The sequence below is a fragment of the Mercenaria mercenaria genome, chromosome 6 (genome assembly GCF_021730395.1).
Source record: "Mercenaria mercenaria strain notata chromosome 6, MADL_Memer_1, whole genome shotgun sequence".
Taxonomy (NCBI): domain Eukaryota; kingdom Metazoa; phylum Mollusca; class Bivalvia; order Venerida; family Veneridae; genus Mercenaria; species Mercenaria mercenaria.
The window spans coordinates 922,364-944,487 of NC_069366.1; the positions used below are offsets into that span (position 1 = coordinate 922,364).

A 22,124-nucleotide genomic window follows, 5' to 3' on the forward strand; every position below is an offset into this window, starting at 1 on the left:
CAAAATATGGAAAATTTAACTAATTTTCAAGTCCAAAAAGACAATAATCGAGACAAAATAGTTGACAGAGTTATGTACTCCTGCATACAGATGGAAATCATGTTCATAAACAAGTGTATAAAGTTTAAAAGCCACAGTTCAAATAGTTTTGACAAAATGCTGACTTGTACAAACAAGAGGGCCATGAAGGCCCTGTATCGCTCACCTGACCTACTGACCTAAAGATAATCAAGACTACATTCTGACCAAGTTTCCTTAAGATATGGTCATAAATGTGGTCTCTTAAGTGTTAACTAGCTTTTCCTTTTATTTGACTCGGTGACCTAGTTTTTGACCCAACATGACCAAGATTCGAACTTGACCTAAAGATCATCAAGATTAACATTCTGACTAAGTTCATAAAGATATAGTCATAAATGTGGCCTCTAGAGAGTTAACAAGCATTTCCTTTGATTTGAACTGATGACCTAGTTTTTGACCCTACATGACCCATATTCAGAATGGACCTTAAGAGCATCAAGATTAACATTCTGTCCGAGTTTCATGAAGATACAGTCATAAATGTGTCCCCTACAGTGTTAACAAGCTTTTCCTTCGATTTGACCTTGTGACCTAGTTTTTGACCCCAGATGACCCAATATCAAACTCGTCCAAGATATTATTGAGGATAACATTCTGGCCAAGTTTCATTAAAATTGGGCCAAAATTGTGACCTCTAGAGTGTTTACAAGCTTTTTCTTTGATTTGACCTTGTGACCTAGTTTTTGACCCCAGATTACCCAATATCAAACTCTTCCAAGATATTATTGAGGGTAACATTCTGACCAAGTTTCATTAAGATTGGGCCAAAATTGTGACCCCTAGAGTGTTAACAAGCTTTTCCTTTGATTTGACCTGGTGACCTAATTTTTGAACCCAGATTGCCCAATACCAAACTCGTCCAAGATTTTATTGAGGGTAACATTCTGACTAAGTTTCATTAAGATTAGGCCAAAATTGTGACCTCTAGAGTGTTAACAGTCAAATTGTTGACCACGGATGGACGACGATGGACACAGGGCGATTACAAAATCTCACCTTGAACACTTTGTGCTCAGGTGAGCTTAAAACTGAACCAATACTTCAAAGTCCAAAAAGGACCATAATTCAGCAAAAACAGCTGTCTGAGTTATGTACTCTTGCCTACAGATGGAAATCATGATGATAAACAAGTGTTTAAAGTTTAAAAGCCACATGTCAAATAGTTTTGACAAAACATGGACTTGTACAAAAACAGAACCAATTTTCAAGTCCAAGGGTCATTATTCAACCAAATAGATGACAGAGTTATGTACTCTTGCCTACAGATAGAGACTATTATACTAAACAATTTATAAAAGTTTCAAAGCTATATGTCAGACACTTTACACACAAGGCAGTCTGAAAGACAGCTAAATCCCCCGCCACTGCTATGGATAGTGAAAGGGTAAACCTTTGATTTTAGCTGTGACCTTGACCTTGAACTGACATGGCTGACTCATGAATTCTGCACAACGTCTTGATGAGGTGATCATTTGACCAAAGTTTCATGAAAATCCTTCAAGGGGTTAAGGAGATACAGAGCTGAAACCTTTGACCTTCAGTTTTGACTTGACCTTGAGTTGACATGGTTGACTCATGAGTTCTTGATGAGGTGATCATTTGACCCAAGTTTGATGAAAATCCTTCAAGGGGTTAAGGAGATATAGAGTGGACACCAAATGGAAGGCTCAAACCTTCGACCCTTAGTTGTGACCTTGACCTTGAGCTGGCATGGTTGACTCATAATTTCTGCACATCGTTCTGATGAGGTAATCATTTGACCCAAGTTTTATAAAATTCCTTCAAGGGGTTTAGGAGATATAGAGCGGACACGAAATGGAAGGCTTAAACCTTTGACCTTCAGTTGTGACCTTGACCTTGAGCCGACATGGCTGACTCATAAGTTCTGCACATCGCCTTGATGAGGTGATCGTTTGACCCAAGTTTGATGAAAATCCTTCAAGGGGTTTAGGAGATATAGATCGGACACAAAATGGAAGGCTCAAACCTTTGACCCTAAGTTGTGACCTTGACCTTGAGCCGGCATGACTGACTCATGGATTCTGCACATTGTCTTGATGAGGTGATTATTTGACCCAAGTTTTATAAAATTCCTTCAAGGGGTTTAAGAGCTATAGAGCGGACACACAAGAGGGCCATGATGGCCCTATATCGCTCACCTGTTATCATTGCACTTGAGGACAAGAAGGTCCTCAGAAAAAATATCTAAGTCCAAAGGACAGGAACAACAAAGTAAGAAATTTAACCAAACAGAAAAACAAAATTCTTACAAGGTACAGATATGTCAAAATACACCTAAAAATTGGAGGTACCATCCATGTTGTACCACAGAAAAGTGGTCTCGGGTTTTCCCTACAGCCAATAATAAAAAAGTTACTAAAAATAAGCTATTTATAGTAACGTAAAAGGGAAGTAATCAAAAAGAAAATTATTGTAAGTGAACAAAAGAAGAATCTGCCAAATAAATCTGTTGACATAAATAAAATTTCAGATTAGTATCTTCATTAGTTACAGAAATATACCCATTTTAATTTGAAATAAAGGGAGGTAATTTGACATAAAATCAGTCCATAGTTATCTTCCCTGATTGGCTCAGTCCAACTAATGACAATAATGAAATTTCAAATAAGTCCTATAAGTACTTACTGATATAAATCCATTTTGACTACAATCAGGGGAGGTAATCAGATATAAAATAACTCTGGAAACTACGACTGGATCTGATTTGTCATTATTTATTGTTGTTGAAGATATTTTGGAAGTCTGTATCAAAAAAAACCATACATGAAGTCTCTATATGGCTGCAAAAGCCAAAATAGCCAATTTTGGACCTTTAAGGGGCCATAACTCTGGAACCCATGATGGAATCTGGCCAGTTCAAGAAAGGAACCAAGATCTTGTGGTGATACAAGTTGTGTGCAAGTTTGGTTAAAATCAAATCATAAATGAAGTTGCTATTGTGCAGACAAGGTCAAAATAGCTAATTTTGGTCCTTTCAGGGGCCATAACTCTGGAACCCAATAGGGGATCTGGCCGGTTCAACAAAGGAACTGAGATCTTATGGCAACACAAGTTTTGTGCAAGTTTGATTAAATTTAAATCATAAATGAAGCTGCTATTGTGCAGAAAAGGTCAAAATAGCTAATTCTGGCCCTTTCAGGGGCCATAACTCTGGAACCCATAATGGAATCTAGCCAGTTCAAGAAAGGAACCAAGATCTTATAGCGATACAAGTTGTGTGCAAGTTTGGTTAAAATAAAATCATAAATGAAGCTGCTATTGTGCAGACAAGGTCAAAATAGCTAATTCTGGCCCTTTCAGGGGCCATAACTCTGGAACCCATAATGGAATCTGGCCAATTCAAGAAAGGAACCAAGATCTTATGGTGATACAAGTTGTGTGCCAGTTTGGTAAAAATCAAATCATAAATAAAGCTGCTATTGTGCAGACAAGGTCAAAATAGCTGATTTTGGCCCTTTCAGGGGCCATAACTCTGGAACCCATAATGGGATCTGGCCAGTTCAAGAAAGGAACCGAGATCTTATGGTGATACAAGTTGTGTGCAAGTTTGGTTAAAATAAAATCATAAATGAAACCACTATCGTGCAGACAAGAAATTGTTGACGGACGGACGGACACACGCACGCACGGACGGACGACGGGTGATCACAAAAGCTCACCTTGTCACTATGTGACAGGTGAGCTAAAAATGGAAGGCTCAAACCTTTGACCTTGAGTTGTGACCTTGACCTTGAGCCGGCATGGCTGACTCATGGGTTCTGTACATCGTCTTGATGAGGTGATCATTTGACCCAAGTTTTATAAAATTCCTTCAAGGGGTTTAGGAGATATAGAGCGGACACAAAATGGCAGGCTCAAACCTTTGACCTTGAGTTGTGACCTTGACCTTGAACCGACAAGGCTGACTCATGGGTTCTGCACATCATCTTGATGAGGTGATCATTTGACCCAAGTTTCATGAAAATCCTTCAAGGGATTTAGGAGATATGGACCGGACACGATTTTGTTACGGACGGAAGGACGGACGCAGACCATTCCTATAATCCCTCCGCCATGGCGGGGGATTAAAAATATGAACTTGTAAAAAAAGCTTAACCAAGATTTCTAAGTCAAAAGGGGCCATAATTCAGCCAAAATCCTTGATGGAGGTATGTACTGTTGCCTATAACTGGACATGGTGATGGTAAACAACTGCTGAAAATTTCACAGCTTTATCTCAGAAGACTTTGTCAAAATATGAACAGGTACGAAAAACTTAACCAAGATTTCTAAGTCAAAAGGGGCCATAATTCAGCCAAAATCCTTGATGGAGTTATGTACTGTTGCCTACAACTGGACATGGTGATGGTAAACATATGTTGAAAGTTTCAAACTTTTAAGCTTTATCTCAAAAGACTTTGTGCAGGGGCCTCGGTGGACGAGTGGTTAAGGTCGCTGATTTCAAATCACTTGCCCCTCATCGATGTGGGTTCGAGCCTCACTCGGGGCGTTGAATTCTTCATGTGAGGAAGCTATCCAGCTGGCTTACAGAAGGTCGGTGGTTCCACCCAGGTGCCCGCTCGTGATGAAATAATGCATGGAAGGGCACCTGGGGTCTTCCTCCACCATCAAAGCTGGGAAGTCGCCATATGACCTGAATTGTGTCGGTAAACCCAACAAAGCAATCAAAAAACTTTGTCATAATGTGGACTGGTACAAAAAACTTAACTAAGGTGTGATGCCGATGCCGTGATGAGTAGGATAGCTCTACTTATTCTTCGAATAGTCGAGCTAAATATGGGACCAGATAATTTGTTCATTTTAGAGGTTTTCGGATTAGAGGGGTTTGGTTTAAAGAGGTTCCATTTTTTTATTTTTTATTTTTATGTCCATATTGTTTGAATTCACTGTAAATATTACAATCTTGGGTAATATAGGGAAATAAAGACTACATATTGCATTAATTGTATGACTACAGTATGGGAAAATCAGTTGAAATATCATTTTCCCCCCTAAAAAAATTCTTGTAAAAATAACCTCGAATTATATATAAAAAAAATTATGTCTTAGTACATGAGCCTCTTTCTGAGTTATTTACACATGATTAGAGAAAACTCATTTCAAGCCAATTTATGAAATTACTAATTGAGCATAATAATTTCACAAGTGAATAAATAGTGTTCAAACACAGTTTTTCTATATTTAAATTATATCCATTCTAATATATCTTTTATTATAAAATTTAGAGAAATTATGATTGCAGTTTATCTGTGTATGTTGGCATCAAATTGTAGGTCATCATGCCCTTTTGTATATATCCACACCTCGACTGGAAATGGTAATATGCCTTGTGGAATAATTCCACTAGGGTGCATGTTAATTCATTAGGACAGTTTTGCAATGTGACATTGCATTTTCAATGTGTTTTTCTAAATAGAATATTTTATCAAATTTGAAATCACTTTTTCTCAATGCATACATAGAGCTAAATCTATCTTGGGATATTCTATAATAAACCACTCGCGTGCAATGACGTCATCCGATCCAGGTGCATAGCACGGTCGTAAAAAGTAGTTACCATTTTTTCAAACACTGTTGGTATCAGTATGTCATGTTAGAATAGAAATAATAAGTTCCAAAGTGTGATTTATCCTAGAATAACCCGAGTTTTTTGTTCTTATGTGAAACAATATATCACGAAGGCCGTCGGGTTATTCTATGATAAACCACGTTTGGGAACTTATTATTTCTTAAGTAATCATATTAGAACTGAAATTATTTCAGATGTATATGGATTTATTTTTTAATCTTTAGAAAGACTGCTATGTTGCTGGTTGTAATAATTTACATATGCAGTATCATTAGTTATATGATTTAAATTTCTGTATGTTGATTATAGACTTTTACTGTGTGCTGGTTCTATGTTTTACTATATGCTGTCTAGAAAAATGATGCACGCCATTACTCTGATTTTTTAAACTTAAAGAACTACATTGTATCTAACAGTACCACAACTTTCTAAATTTTGAAACAAATAAAACAAATCTATAATCTTTGTGCAGTTACAGCGTTTCTCTAGCAATAAATATGTACCAATTGTAAGTTTTAGGGCAAATAAAGTCTTTAAAATCTTACTCAAGCTTTTGTTGTTATACTGCTTTTGAATAGTTATTCAGTTACATTTGATCATTGTTAACACAAGTTATCTGTATTTCAGCAATTTGTTCATTGTTGTTTTTTAATAAAGGCTTTTTTTCCAACAGTATTTCAGTTATGTAACAGCAGTAATTTACACAACCAGTGTTTCTGTAACCTGTTCTTGTAAGGACTGCTCCACAACAATTAATAGACAATTTTGTCATATGAGAAGTGGCTGGCATCTGACTGGAGACATGCATGTACTTAACCAGTGTTCCTGTGACCTGTTCTAGTAATGACTACTTCTCAGACAATATCGCCAAATGGAAAGTGGAGGACATCTAACTTAAGACATGCATGTACTGTTTTTTTACCGAACTGTAACCAACATACACTTTGACCAGGGATCAAATACTGGGCCTTTCAATTCAGTCTTGTGCTGTACTTACTGAAGATGTGTCTGCCCTCTGCATGTTTTACAGGGCTTATTAACTTATCCTATCTAAAACTTTCATAGTTAACTAGATATGTCATTCAAGATTTTGAAACTGCTGTGTTTGACATCTAATTTAAAGAGACTGACCCTAAGAAACTAATGGTTCTGCATTCATACTACAACCATTTTCTTCTGTTCAACCAGGCAGGACTTCCAGAATTTTTGAAAAGGAAAAAAAAGTTTACCTATTCTCCATACTGAAGACTTTCACCAGTGATGTATTCATGTTTATTTTCTGTTCTGTTGTTGTTGTTTCCTCATCAACCTCAACAGACGATGTTGTGAACATTCCGCTCTCATCTTTATAAGCACAAATGGTGGTTACTCATGGTTTCTGAAACATAATTACAGTACTTGTTTTTTTACTAAATATCACAGCAGACTTTCCAGATTTGCATTGCAGAGGAAGACCCAGGTGCCCCTCCATGAAATATTTTAGGCGTGGGCAGGCACCTGCACAGAACCAATGTCTTTCCATAGGCTAGCTGAATGGCTTCCTTGCATGAAAAATTCTATACCCCAAGTAAAGCTTGTTTGTTTTGGGTTTAACACCGTTTTTCAACAGTATTTCAGTCATGTAACGGCGGGCAGTTAACCTAACCAGTGTTCCTGGATTCTGTACCAGTTCAAACCTATTCTCCGCAAGTAATGCCAACCTCCCCACATGAATCAGAGGTGAAGGACTAATGACTTCAGACACAATTTTGTTTATCAAATAGTCACGGAGAACATACGCCCCACCCTAAGGATGGAACTCATGACCCCGCAATCCGTAGACCAACGCTCTACCTACTGAGCTAAGCGGGCGGGCTCATCAAAGCTTTGGGCCTACATCAGTGATGGACAGGTGGTTCAGTCCGAGGCAACATTATCTGGCCATGGTGGCTCTCAAAATTACATTACAACCTCAACAGCAGATATGAGCTCATTTCAATCTCATCTTTATATGCAGGAAAAGTGGTTACTCTTGGTTTCTGAAGTAAACATACATGATTTTTTCTTCTGAACAAAACCTTTATTTTAAACAAAATTATAGTGGTAAGATGATAAGAAAAGCAGCAAGTTTACTTGTCTTTCTTTAGTTTTGGGGCACACTGACAGAAATCATGGACTACGATGACTTTTCAACATCGTAGGGACACTCATAAAGCCCTTTAGACATTATCACAAGCACATTTAGTTTATACGAATCTATTTAATTAGCTTGAGTGTCAAGAAAGCTTAAAGCTTATTTGAACCACTGTCGAGTCTGCTTCCTGGAAAAACCAGTACTGGTGTCATATGAGGTCATGGTCGTGACCCCAGTGGGGCTCGAACCCACAACTCCTGGGTTGAAACCTGTTCAGTATAAATTACCTGTTGCAAGCCAGCTGGAAAACTTCCTTGCATGAAAGAATTTACATTTCAAGCCTGGAATCAAACCCAAAACTATAAGCCAGCAACCTAAACCACTTGGCCATGGTAGCTTCTTTACTAAAGTATACAGACATATGCTAAGCCAGGCATCAGCTATTTCCTGTCCAGGCACAAACAGTCTTCGCCTTAATTTTTTTTCAGCACTTGTCCTTTCGGGCAAGTAAGTTAAAGAAAACCACTTGCCCGAAAACATTTTTACTTGCCCGAAATCATTTTGTTTAAAAATATAATGTATTTTAGTTTATGCTTAATTCAACATTCAGTTATTTAAATGGTAGTCAACTAAATTACCCACACTATCCATGGTCAGGCTAAGCCAACGTAAGTGGATAACCATGTTGCAATATTCAAGTAACTAGCAGACAGAAATTATGGGTGAAAACTGTAGAAAAAAAGTAAGACCTATACCAGTATCTAGTTATATGCCAGGTATGGGGTTCAAATTTGCACTACCCTTCTAAAACTTACTTTTTTTGCCAGGGCCTTTAAAATATAGTGTAGTTGTTCAAATTTAACTGCAATAATGGATCAACCTGGTTAGCCACCCCAACAACAAAAATAAATCAAAGGCCTGAAGGGCCCGAGAGTCGGCTAATGATTGATGTACTGGTAGTATAGTCTACCAGTTTCAGTTTGGTTTTAGTTTTTTTCCCCAACTGAACAGAGATTTTGTTACAATAGATGAAATGGACATTCAATCGATGCCTAGTAAAACTTTGATTGACATTATACAAGTATTTAAACCCAATATATTTCTCTAAAATTGAAGAGTGGTTCGCAAAAATAACAAGAGCTGTCCGTAAGACAGCCAAGCTCGACTATTCGAAATATTGTCACAGAAGCAGGAAATTATTACCCAAAATGTTAAATATCAAAAGAGTTTTAAGTTTGAAAGGGGACATAATTTGACCAAAATGCATATCAGAGTTATGGGACTTAATGCTATCAACTAGTTTTAAAACCCTGAAGAAACATGTTAAGTTTCAATTCCATATCTGCATTAGTTTTGGAGATAGTAACTTGCATGTAAAACTTTAACCAGAATTTTCTAAGTCCAAAAGGGGGCATAATTTGCCCAAAATACATGTCAGAGTTATGGGACTTGATTCTGTCAACTAGTTTTATAACCCCGAAGACACATGTGAAGTTTCAATTCAATATCTGCATTAGTTTTGGAGATAGTAACTTGCATGTAAAACTTTAACCAGAATTTTCTAAGTCCAAAAGGGGGCATAATTTGCCCAAAATACATGTCAGAGTTATGGGACTTGACCCAGTGAGGTAGGAAATTGATCTAGAAAAAGAAAAAATAAGTTTTAAATCCATATGCCTTTTAGTAATAGCTGTATGTACTTGCACGCAAAACTTTAACCAGAATTTTCTAAGTCCAAAAGGGGGCATAATTTGGCCAAAATACATGTCAGAGTTATTGGACTTGACCTAGTGATGTAGGTAATTGATCTAGAAAAAGAAAAAATAAGTTTCAAATCTATATGCCTTTTGGTAATAGCTGTATGTACTTGCACGCAAAACTTTAACCAAAATTTTCTAAGTCCAAAAGGGGGCATAATTTGGCCAAAATGAAGGTCAGAGTTATGGGACTTGCTGCTATGAACTAGTTTTATAACCCCGAAGACACATGTGAAGTTTCAATTCAATATCTACATTAGTTTTGGAGATAGTAACTTGCATGTAAAACATTAACCAGAATTTTCTAAGTCCAAAAGGGGGCATAATTTGCTCAAAATACATGTTAGAGTTATGGAACTTGACCCAGTGAGGTTGGTAATTGACCTAGAAAAAGAATAAATAAGTTTCAAAGCTATATGCCTTTAAATGATAGCTGTATGTACTTGCATGCAAAAACTTAACCAAGGTGTGACGCCGACGCCAGGGTGAGTAGAATAGCTAGACTATTCTTCGAATAGTCGAGCTAAAAATGTTGAAAGTACAAACTACAATTTGACAGGTGACACTAAGATACTGCCCATGACTATAAATATTTTTCTAGTAAACATTTGCCTCCGGCATTACCAAAACAGGCAATTATCGGCCGGTATATATTCGCACATGATAAAATTTGAATATGAAAATTTATATATTGAAATTTTATAGCGCGGTTTGCCACATACAATTTGTAACGGATGGACGAAAGAACTGTTCAGATATTTTACAGATAAGGGGCCTGGCAATAACCGTGTCACATGCTAGGTATTGTTCAATCCCCAGTAAACACCTGACGTCGTACCGACGTTGGTTAGACGTTGGATTTTGGTCGCGACGTCGGCGACCTGAATCCAACGTCTAACCAACGTCATAACCACGACGTCTAATAGACGTCAGACTTAGACGTTGGAATTAGGTTGGATAGAAAGTCTGTTGTTTAAATGTTTTCATTTATGAAATTAACTGGTGTAATTTTGCTATAATAGTTTAAAGATAGTTATGCCTGAACATACGCTTATAAATAATAGTTCATTAGCACATCAAACATTATCATTAATTATGTTATGTCGCATGAGATTGTCTATTTTCGGAAACGGATTTTTTTTTACCAATTTAAAACTGTTCAGGAAAAAACTGCATTCTATACACATGTATAAATTATTCTAAATTCACCTAAGGATCTTATCTTCTTCTACACATGTTGTTTAATAGCCATGCCTTCGCGAGATAAGCCTGCATCGGTTTACACAAGTCTTCCGGTAATTTGATATTTGTGGGATAAGATAGCAAGTTTATAAATACTTTACACAAAGGGATCCGCAACGTGAGTAGCAGATTTTTGAAAGTTGTACTTAGTTTAATAGTTATTCTTTTTAATGTTACGTATTCTTTCAAAGATTGATGCATTATGTTTATTACTTTAAAAATCAATTGCGTTTAACATAAAACTTCATTACATTTTATGAGGTTATAGAGAATTATTTTAGAATTTAAAATATAACATGTTTGTTTTGCACGTAGCAATTATGTTCTTTAGTAATAGCTCTAGCATACTTGTATAAGTTTTCAAATTTTATGAAATGATGAAACTTGTCAAATTTTATACATTTCAGATGGGAATTTTAGCGGAGTTGAAGAATCATGCAGACATGACTAAACTTGAAAGTTTCAATTACTGGATTACCTTTTCTGGATTTATGATATTAGACTTATGTCGCTATCATGTGAAATAAAGATGATAAAATATACATGTGTTCATTACTTGTTTGATTGCAAATTCTGTTGAAAATTTGGTCAGATTTTGGTTGGAAAGTGGTTAGATTTTGGTTGGAAAATGGTCAGATTGCGACGTCTAGCCAACGTCGGGATCCGACATCTAAACGGTTTGCAAATCCAACCAAAATCCAACGTTAATCCGACGTCGGGGTCTGACGTCTATACAACGTCTTACCGACGTCAAATGCCTACTGGGTCATATTATAAGGGATGTGAATTTAAAGTATACTTACTTTTGCGTTTAAAGATATGTAAATGTTGCTGAGTGTCAATATATAGTGTCATGAATGTTTACACTGACAGGAAAATTGCGCATTCGAAACTAAGAGAAGTTACTCGGACTAGCTACCAATTTCGGAAAAGATAACCACCCTTACAGAAGAAAAAGGCCTGCTGCGTACTCTTGCTGTGTACATACAGCGTATATGATGCGTACATGATGTGTACTGAAATCAAGGGCTTTAAATAGTACGCAGGATATACACCGCACATACACCAATAGTATGTTTGTAGTACACTTTTGACATGCAAATGAGCTCTGCCGCATACTACTTGCTGCGTACATGCTGTGGACTACATAGTACACAGGATGTACGCTGGAGGAATTTAGTATGCGGGAAATAGTACGCAGCATGTACGCGGCACATACACTTTTCACATGCAAATGAGCCTGCGGTGTACTACCCCTGTGGCGTACATGCTGTGTACTCCTGGCCAGAGTCCTGCGGCGTACATGCTGTGTACTCCTGCTGCATACATGCTGTGTACTCTTGTGGCGAAACTGCTGTGATAATGTAAATTCCTTACCCCACCAACTTTCGTATGCAAATGCTGATCATTTGGACAGAAAAAAAACAGAAAAAAGATAAGTGATATGCATCAATAAGTATTTACCCTTACCAAAATAATGTAGATTGATGTTATCAAATAAATTAGTATGCTTTTCTTCATCCACTTTTCAATGAAAAAAAATCAATTTTTGTAGCATGTAATTTGGTAAACATTTGAAGAAAATGGCGTAACTCCATCAAGGGGAAACAACTTTAATGCAACTAAATATAAGTGTTATGATTTATTATAGACGATGTGTGCGTAGTATGTATTTATTTTGATTAAAATCCATCTGAGAACAATCTATAGGACTGGAATTGTATAAGTATTTACACACTTTTACGTCCGTAAAAAGTAGCGCACCAAAAAATTTTGGATTGATTTTTTCCAATGGGGCGAGCGCAATTAACCAAAAACGTTCTGAAAATATACGAGCGGCAAATCAGATGAACAACTTTTTAATTTGGTGAGGCCTTAATGAGTTAACATAATGAGCATTAAAACCATTATAAAACATAATAGAATGGTGTTTTGCTTAAGAGTATATTCAAATAACAGTAAGAGCTATTAATTCTTCTCATTCGGGCGCTGTTGAGGCATTATCTTGGTAATTATTTCATGTATTACAAAATGTAATGCAACGAAATTCAAATAAGGCTTTTCAATTATCCAAGTTAGAAAGCTCCAGGATTAATTCAAAATGAAAAAGAATATATTTTTACACTGCATGCAAGGTGCAGCTCAGAAATCACTAAGATGTAAGCTTCACAAATGAACATTGCAAATAGTTTGGCAAATTTTCATTGTTCAGAATACTGGTAATCTGAACTATTCTCTGCTATTAAGATAAAAGTTACTCGGAAATCAAGTTCTTGCTTCCAAAAAAAAAAAAAAATGTACAAATCCTTCCTGCATGAAGTGTACTTCAGACTTTTACCTAAAAAAATTCAAGGTATAAACACCAAAAGAAAATGAACAAGTCCCTCCCGCGTATATGAAGTTTACTTCAGACTTTAACTTAATAAAAAAACTAAGTATAAATGCCAAAAGAAATTGTACAAGTCTTTCCCGCGTATATGAAGTGTACTGCACAAATTTCAAAGTATCTGCGGTGTACATGCAGTGTACTATTTTCTTGTACAAGTCCCTCCTGCGTACATGCAGTGTACTCCTTAAATTTTCAGAGTCTGTGCTGCGTACTTGAAGTGTACTAGTGACCTCCTGCGTACATGCTGTGTACTCATCGAAGTAGTACGCGGCATGCGGTGTATGTAAAATGTACTCCTCTGGCGTACTACTGTGTTCGCGGCATATACACAGCAAATACACAGCATGTACGCCACAGAGGCTTGCTTCTGTAAGGGCAATATTAATAAATGCAGTTCTTTTTTAGTTAAAACCATCATTTATTCTATTTCAGACCTGTTAACCCCTTCAAAACCATGTCAGTAGTCCCCAAGTCTATGTACTTTCAATTATCCGTTTTGATTCATGTAGACAGACAGGCCCAGACTGGGCTGAAAAAATGTTTGAGCCATTTTTACGTGGTCGGTAGCAGGGTGGGTTTGGGGAGGGGTGTTCCTTCCCGCTTTGAACTGCAGTCAGATTTTGAAATGGGCATTGTGGCAGGTGGTAAAAGGGCAAATGTATCAAACTGTAAAGTGGCAATATGGGGGAGGGTGTTTTAGGATACCCCTCCTGCAATTAGGGTTTGGGGTATCACTACAAGGAAATTTTGAAAATGTAGACCCTTGATACAGCCTTTGGTGCGATTTCTAACTGAAAATTTTATGTTTCAATTTCTAAATATTACCTCTAGATTCTTTTTAGTATTACAATATTCAAAGTATGAATGACTGTCACTTCATATTTTTACTTTCAGGTCATGCCTCAGCACTAGAATATAAGTCTGATATTGATTCTATGTATGTATTATAAAAATAAATTCTAGAATCATTTCTGTTACAATAATATCTATCACGTCTGTTACTTTAATGTTTAAATTTCATAACACAGCTCGATATTTACCCAAAATATTATATCCGGATATGATTACACTTTCTTTTATACCGCCAAAATCTCCAGTTTCAACAATATGTTTTACAAATTGTGATGATATGAAGACAGTTTATCAGCAATTGGCAGTATCTGACATTGAAGTTACGGTGAAATTATTTAAAACATTTCATAAAAAAAATTGTTTCGTTTCGTCAAAGCACTCTAACATAGACGATCTACTTTAGATTTCAAAAACTACAAGAAAATAAAATTTAATGTTTCGCCAATTTGTTTATTTCTCGAAAAATAAGAAATAAAATCATTTTTAAAATCAGTAGTAATTAAACAAATCAGTAAGAGCTCTTTCTCGGGATAATTTATCCGCTTACTGACTGCAAAAATCAAGCCATGTGTCATTATGAAAAGCAGAATGGGTGACGGTTTCATTTTTTTGTGAACCAGAATCGTAAGCAAATTATCCAAACCAGTCAAAATTCCAGAAAGGTTATGATCTAGATTCTTTCTAGTATTACAATATCCAAAGTATGACTTCACTTCATCTTTTTACTTTCAGATCATGCCTCAGGACTAGAATACCAGTCTGACATAGATTATATGTAGGTGTAATAAAAATAAATTCTAGAATCATTTCTGTTACAATAATATCTATCATGTATGTTACATGAATGTTAAAATTTCATAACTAAACACAGCTCGATATTTACCCAAAATATTATATCCGGATACGATTACACTTTTCTCCATTTTCAACAATATATTTTACAAATTGTGATGATACGAAGACATTTAGCAGCAATTGGCAGTATCTGACATTGAAGTTTACGGTTAAATTACCTCTTATTTAAATCTTTTCATAAAAAAGTTGTTTCGTTTCGTGAAAGCAGCCAAACATAGACGATCTACTTTCGATTTCAAAAACTACAAGAAAATACAATTTAATGTTTCGCCGATTTGTTTATTCCTCGAAAAATAAGAATTAAAATCATTTTTAATATCTGTAGTAACTAAACAAACCAGTAAGAGCTTTTTCTTCCGATAATTTATCCGTTTACTGACTGCAAAATTCATGTGTGTGTGTAAAAACCCACGCAAAGTTTATAGAAATCATACGATGCGTGTATACGTTCAATGTGGGAGAATTAAGGCTGATCGGGATCGGCTATGTTACCTAACGCATCCGGTAACGCATCCAGACGATTCAGATTTTGTTTTTAAAAAAGCATTGTGTGCATTTCTGTAATTTTATATACGTTTTTGTACGCTTAGAAATTATTAGACATGCGTATTTGCATTATTTCTATACGTAATTTACGCTAATACGCATCTTATCTGGAGCCTTGTGGAACTATTTTTTGTCTTTCGCTGGATGTTACGCAAGCTTTGTAAGCCTGCGCAATTCATAAAATGCACATTTATACTTAATGAGTTACATTCGAGTATTGCACAATTACAAGTCATAAATATGACAGATTACATCGTATATTGGTCATAGCAAAGGGAATTCACACAACTTAACTTCATTCATGCAGTGAACTGTTTGAAGATTGAGAAATCTAATGGAACTACATCCCTTCACTGTGTTATTTGGTCCATTTAGACTTAGAGAATCGTTGGATAGCAAGGACTCGTCAAAACGATTTCATCGTTTAGCCGACTCAAAAATTGTTGTGTTTCTGGTGGCATGGCCAAAACAAGAGGGCCAAGATGGCCCTAGGTCGCTCACCTGAGAAACAAACCACAACAGTGTAAACATGTTTGACATAGTGATTTCATGGAAACAAATATTCTGACCAATTTTCATTAAGATTGCATAAAAAATGTGGTCTCTTAAGTGTAAACAAGCATTTTCTTCAATTTGACCTAATGACCTAGTTTTTGAGCAAAGATGACCTACATTTGAATTTGACCTAGACTTGATCAAGGCAATCATTCTGACTAAATTTCATCAACCTCGATTGAAAAATACAGCCTCTATCGCATACAAAACGTTTTTCTTTGATATATCCTAGTGACCTAGTTTTTGACCCCAGATGACCTATATTCAAACTTGACCTTAATTTCATCAAGGCTAGCATTCTGACCACATTTCATGAAGATCAATTGAAAAATACAGTCTCTATTGCATACACAAGGTTTTTCTTTGATTTGACCTAATGACCTAGTTTTAGACCTATAATAGATGACCCATATTCAAACTTGACCTAGATTTCGTCAAGGCAATCATTCTGACTAAATTTTATGAATATCCAGTGTAAAATGCAGCCCCTATTGTGTACGTAAGGTTTTTCTTTAATTTGACCGGGTGATCTAGTTTTTGACCCTAGATGACCCATATTCAAACTCCACCTAGATTTTATACAGACAAACATTCTGATTAAATTTCATAAAGATCCGGTGTAAAATGCAGCCCCTATTGCATACACAAGGTTTTTATTTGATTTGACCTAGTGACCTAGTTTTTTAACCCAGATGACCCATTTTCGAACTTGGCCTAGATTTTATCAAGGTGACCATTCTGACAAAATTTCATGAAGATCAGTTAAAAATTAAAGCCTCTATCGCATACACAAGGTTTTTCTTTGATTTGACCTAGTGACCTATTTTTTAAACCCAGATAACCCATTTTCAAACTCAGCCTAGACTTCATCAAGGTAATCATTCTGGCCAAAATTCATGAAGATAAAATGAAAAATACAGCCTCTATTGCATACACAAGGGTTTTCCTTGATTTGACCTAGTGACCTAGTTTTTGACCCCGGGTGACCCATTTTCGAACTTGGCCTAGATTTTATCAAGGTAATCATTCTGACAAAATTTCATGAAGATCAACTGAAAAATACAGCCTCGAAAAAAAAAACAAGAGGACCATGATGGTCCTGAATCGCTCACCTCTTCCCACATGATCCAGTTTTGAGTATGACGTCGTTTTTTTCTATTATTTGACATAGTGAGTTAGTTTTTGAGCTCATGTGACCCAGTTTTGAACTTGACCTAGATATTATCAAGATAAAAATTCTGACCAATTTTCATGAAGATCCCTTGAAAAATATGGTCTCTAGAGAGGTCACAAGGTTTTTCTATTATTTGACCTATTGACCTAGTTTTCGAAGGTACGTGACCCTGTTTTGAACTTTACCTAGACATCATCAAGGTGAAAATTCAGATCAATTTTCATGAAGATCCATTGAAAAATATGGCCTCTAGAGAGGTCAAAAGATTTTAATAATTTTAGACCTACTGACCTAGTTTTTGACCGCAGTTGACCCAGTTTCAAACTTGACCTAGACATCATCAAGATGAACATTCAGACCAACTTTCATACAGATCCCATGAAAAGCATGGCCTCTAGAGAGGTCACAATGTTAATTTATTATTTGACCTACTGACCTAGTTTTTTAAGGCACGTGACCCAGTTTCAAACTTGACCTAGATATCATTAAGGTGAACATTCTGACCAACTTTTATGCAGATCTATTCACAAGAATGGCCTCTAGAGAGGTCACAAGGTTTTTCTATTTTTAGACCTACTGACCTAGTTTTTGACCGCACATGACCCTGTTTCAAACCTGACCTAGATATCATCAAGATGAACATTCAGACCAATTTTCATACAGATCCCATGAAAAATATGGCCTTTTAGAGAGGTCACAAGGTTTTTCTATTATTTGACCTACTGACCTAGTTTTTGATGGCACGTGACCCACTTTCAAACTTGACCTAGATATCATCAAGATGAACATTCACACCAACTTTCATACAGATCCCATGAAAATTATGGCCTCTAGAGAGGTCACAAGGTTTTTCTATTATTTGACCTACTGACCTAGTTTTTGACGGCACGTGACCCAGTTTCAAACTTGACCTAGATATCATCAAGATGAACATTCTGACCAATTTTCATGAAGATCTCATAAAATATATGGCCTCTAGAGAGGTAACAAGGTTTTCTATTTTTAGACCTACTGACCTAGTTTTTGACCGCACGTGACCCAGTTTCGAACTTGACCTAGATATCATCAAGATGAACATTCACACCAACTTTCATACAGATCCTGTGAAAAATATGGCCTTTAGAGAGGTCACAAGGTTTTTCTATTATTTGACCTACTGACCTAGTTTTTGATGGCACGTGACCCAGTTTCAAACTTGACCTAGAAATCATCAAGGTGAACATTCTGACCAATTTTTATGGAGATCCATTCACAAGTATGGCCTCTAGAGAGGTCACAAGGTTTTTCTATTTTTAGACCTACTGACCTAGTTTTTGACCGCACATGATCCTGTTTCAAACTTGACCTAGACATCATCAAGATGAACATTCAGGCCAATTTTCATACAGATCCCATGAAAAATATGGCCTTTAGAAAGGTCACAAGGTTTTTCTATTATTTGACCTACTGACCTAGTTTTTGATGGCACGTGACCCACTTTAGAACTTGACCTATATATCATCAAGATGAACATTCAGACCAACTTTCATACAGATCCCATGAAAATTATGGCCTCTAGAGAGGTCACAAGGTTTTTCTATTATTTGACCTACCGACCTAGTTTTTGATGGCACGTGAACCACTTTCAAACTTGACCTAGATATCATCAAGGTGAACATTCTCACCAATTTTCATAAAGATCCCATGAAATATATGGCCTCTAGAGAGGTCACAAGGTTTTTCTATTTTTAGACCAACTGACCTAGTTTTTGATGGCACGTGACCCAGTTTTGAACTTGACCTAGATATCATCAAGATGAACATTCAGACCAACTTTCATACAGATCCATTGAAAAATATGGCCTTTAGAGAGGTCACAAGGTTTTTCTATTTTTAGACCTACTGACCTAGTTTTTGACGGCACGTGACCCAGTTTCGAACTTGACCTAGATATCATCAAGGTGAACATTCTGACCAATTTTCATGAAGATCTTGTGAAATGTATGGCCTCTAGAGAGGTCACAAGGTTTTTCTTTTTTTAGACCTACTGACCTAGTTTTTGATGGTACGTGACCCAGTTTCGAACTTGACCTAGATATCATCAAGATGAAAATTCTGACCAACTTTCATTAAGATCCCATGAAAAATGTGACCTCTAGAGTGGTCACAAGCAGAAGTTTACGGACGGACGCACGCACGGACGGACGGACGGACAACGGACACCGCGCGATCACAAAAGCTCACCTTGTCACTTTGTGACAGGTGAGCTAAAAACATTAACAATTATCGGTAATTATTCTGTTGATAAACAAGTAATTTGCCTTGTTTTCATCATCAATTAAAACCCCCTCAAAGAGTTAAAGAAGTGTGTCGGTATCATGGCATCTGAAGTGGAGATCAAAGTGGTATTGTTGCCCGAGATTGTCATGGCATTACGTCATGTTTTCGCGCCATGTGGCACATCACTGTCTGATTGTACGTCCTCGGTTCTTTAAATTGCTGAGAAGAAATCAGTAAAAAAGTATCTTCTTTAGTTTTTTTAAAAGCGAATTTGCAATATCCGTATAAACTGACAGGTAAATGTGTCAAACGATAATAGTAGATATCCTACCTCTGTGACCTATTTGCCCTCAAGGAATTTACATTATAGTTTGAAAAGAATATATCTGACATAGTGTCGAGTCAAAAAGGCATGTACAAAGATTCATTTACTTATTAAAAACCACATCACATCATACTGCTTTATTTTAAAACAATTATTTATTTACGTTCACAAGATCCCGTAACCTATTTTGCCACACTTGCAGAAATCACTGTTTTACTCGATGTATTTAAATTGCTGCCGCTTTTTCATTATTTAAGACTTTCAATTCTGTTTTTGGTATTTTCTTGTCAAAAGTCTGAATTTTATGACCCTAATAGTATGTATTATTTATTTACTTTTAGAAATAAATAAATAATTAAGATCGCGCTGTTCAAAATTTTACAAATAATTGTATGAAACTTTGATCGTTTTTATAGAGTTTTGCCTACATTTCTGTCAATATCTTATTAAAATCATTACAGAATTCAAACTGTATTACTTCTCAAGCCGTGTTGAAAATTTGAAGCAATTTAATTAAACAAGAGGGCCATGATGGCCCTATATCGCTCACCTGTTATCATTGCACTTGAGGACAAGAAGGCTCTCAGAAAAAATATCTAAGTCCAAAGGACAGGAACAACATGGAATAAATTTAACCAAAAAGAAAGAAAAAAATCTTGCAAGGTATAGATATGTCAAAATACACCTAACAAGAGGGTCATGATGACCCTGGATCGCTCACCAGAGTAATATGTTTCAAATGTCAAACTGATGATTTTTAGAAAATTTTCCAATGTACAATCAAGTAACCCCTAGGGCGGGGCCAATTTTACCCCGGGGGTCATGATTTGAAAAAAGTTTGTAGAAGTCGACTAGGCAATGTTACATATCGAATATCTAAGATCTAGGCCTTCTGGTTTATTTTAAGCAAATTTATGAAGATTTCCCTATGTACAATAAAGTAACCCCTGGGGCTGGGTCAATTTGACCCTGGGGGTCAAGTTTGAATAAATTTTATAGAGGTCCACTAGGCAATGCTACATGTCAAATATCTAAGCTCTAGGCCTTCTGGTTTATTTTTAGAAAATATTGGAAGATTTTTCTATGTACAATCAAGTAACCCCATGGGGCGGGGCCAATTTGACCCCGGGGGTCATGATTTGAAGAAATTTTGTAGAGGTCTACTAGGCAATGCTACATGTCAAATATCTAAGATCTAGGCCTTCTGGTTTATTTTTAGAAACTTTTTGAAGATTTTCCTATGTAAAATCAAGTGACCCCTGGGGCGGGGTCAATTTTGACCCTGGGGTCATGATTTGAATAAATGTTGTAGAGGTCCACTAGGCAATGCTACATGTGAAATATCTAAGCTCTAGGCCTTCTGGTTTATTTTAAGAAAATTTTTGAAGATTTTGATATGTAAAATAAAGCGACCCCTAGTGCGGGGTCAATTTTGACCCCGGGGGTCATGATTTGAACAACTTTAGTAGAGGTCCACTAGGCAATGCTACATGTCAAATATCTAGGCTATAGGTCTTCTGCTTTTTGAGAAGAAGATTTTTTAAAGTTTTCCTATGTAAAATCAAGTGACCCCTGGGGCGGGGTCAATTTTGACCCCAGGGGTCTGATTTGAACAAATTTTGTAGAGGTCCACTAGGCAATGCTACATTTGAAATATCTAAGACCTAGGCCTTCTGCTTTATTTTTAGAAATTTTTTGAAGATTTTCCTATGTAAAATCAAATGACCCCTGGGGCGGGGTCAATTTTGATCCCGGGGTCATGATTTGAACAACATTAGTAGAGGTCCATTAGGCAATGCTACATGTCAAATATCTAAGGTCTAGGGCTTCTGGTTTTCGAGAAGAAGATTTTTTAAGATTTTTCTATGTAAAATCAAGTGACCCCTGGGGCGGGGTCAATTTTGACCCCGGGGTCATGATTTGAACAAACTTGGTAGAGGCCCACTAGGCAATGCTTCACACCAAATATCTAAGCTCTAGGGCTTCTGGTTTTTCAGAAGAAGATTTTTAAAGTTTTTCCTTTCGGTTGCCATGGCAACCAGAGTTCTGCATGGAATTCAATTCTTTGAACAACATTTAGAGAAGACCATCCAAGGAACAGCCCTGTGAAGTTTCATCAAAATTGGCCTGTTGGTTTAGGAGGAGATGTTGTTTAAAGGAAAGTGTGGACGGACGGACGGACGGACGGACGGACGCCGGACGGTGAGCGGAAAAAAGAGGACCTTATAATGATGCTCCAGACCAAGTATGACAAAGATCCACCAAGCTGTTCATGAGACGCTGTATAAAGGCATTTCTAGTTTTAGCTCTAGCAGCCCCTAAAAGGGGTCAAATGTCCCAGCTGAACAAAGTTGGCTGCGGGCCTAATAAAGATGCTACAAATCAA

At 36.6% G+C, this 22,124-nt stretch overlaps 1 pseudogene; it reads right to left on the bottom strand.

The window, feature by feature from the left end:
• The window catches only part of LOC123549855 (cleavage and polyadenylation specificity factor subunit 1-like), a 151,735-nt pseudogene that overhangs the window by 60,129 nt on the left and 69,482 nt on the right, over positions 1-22,124 (bottom strand).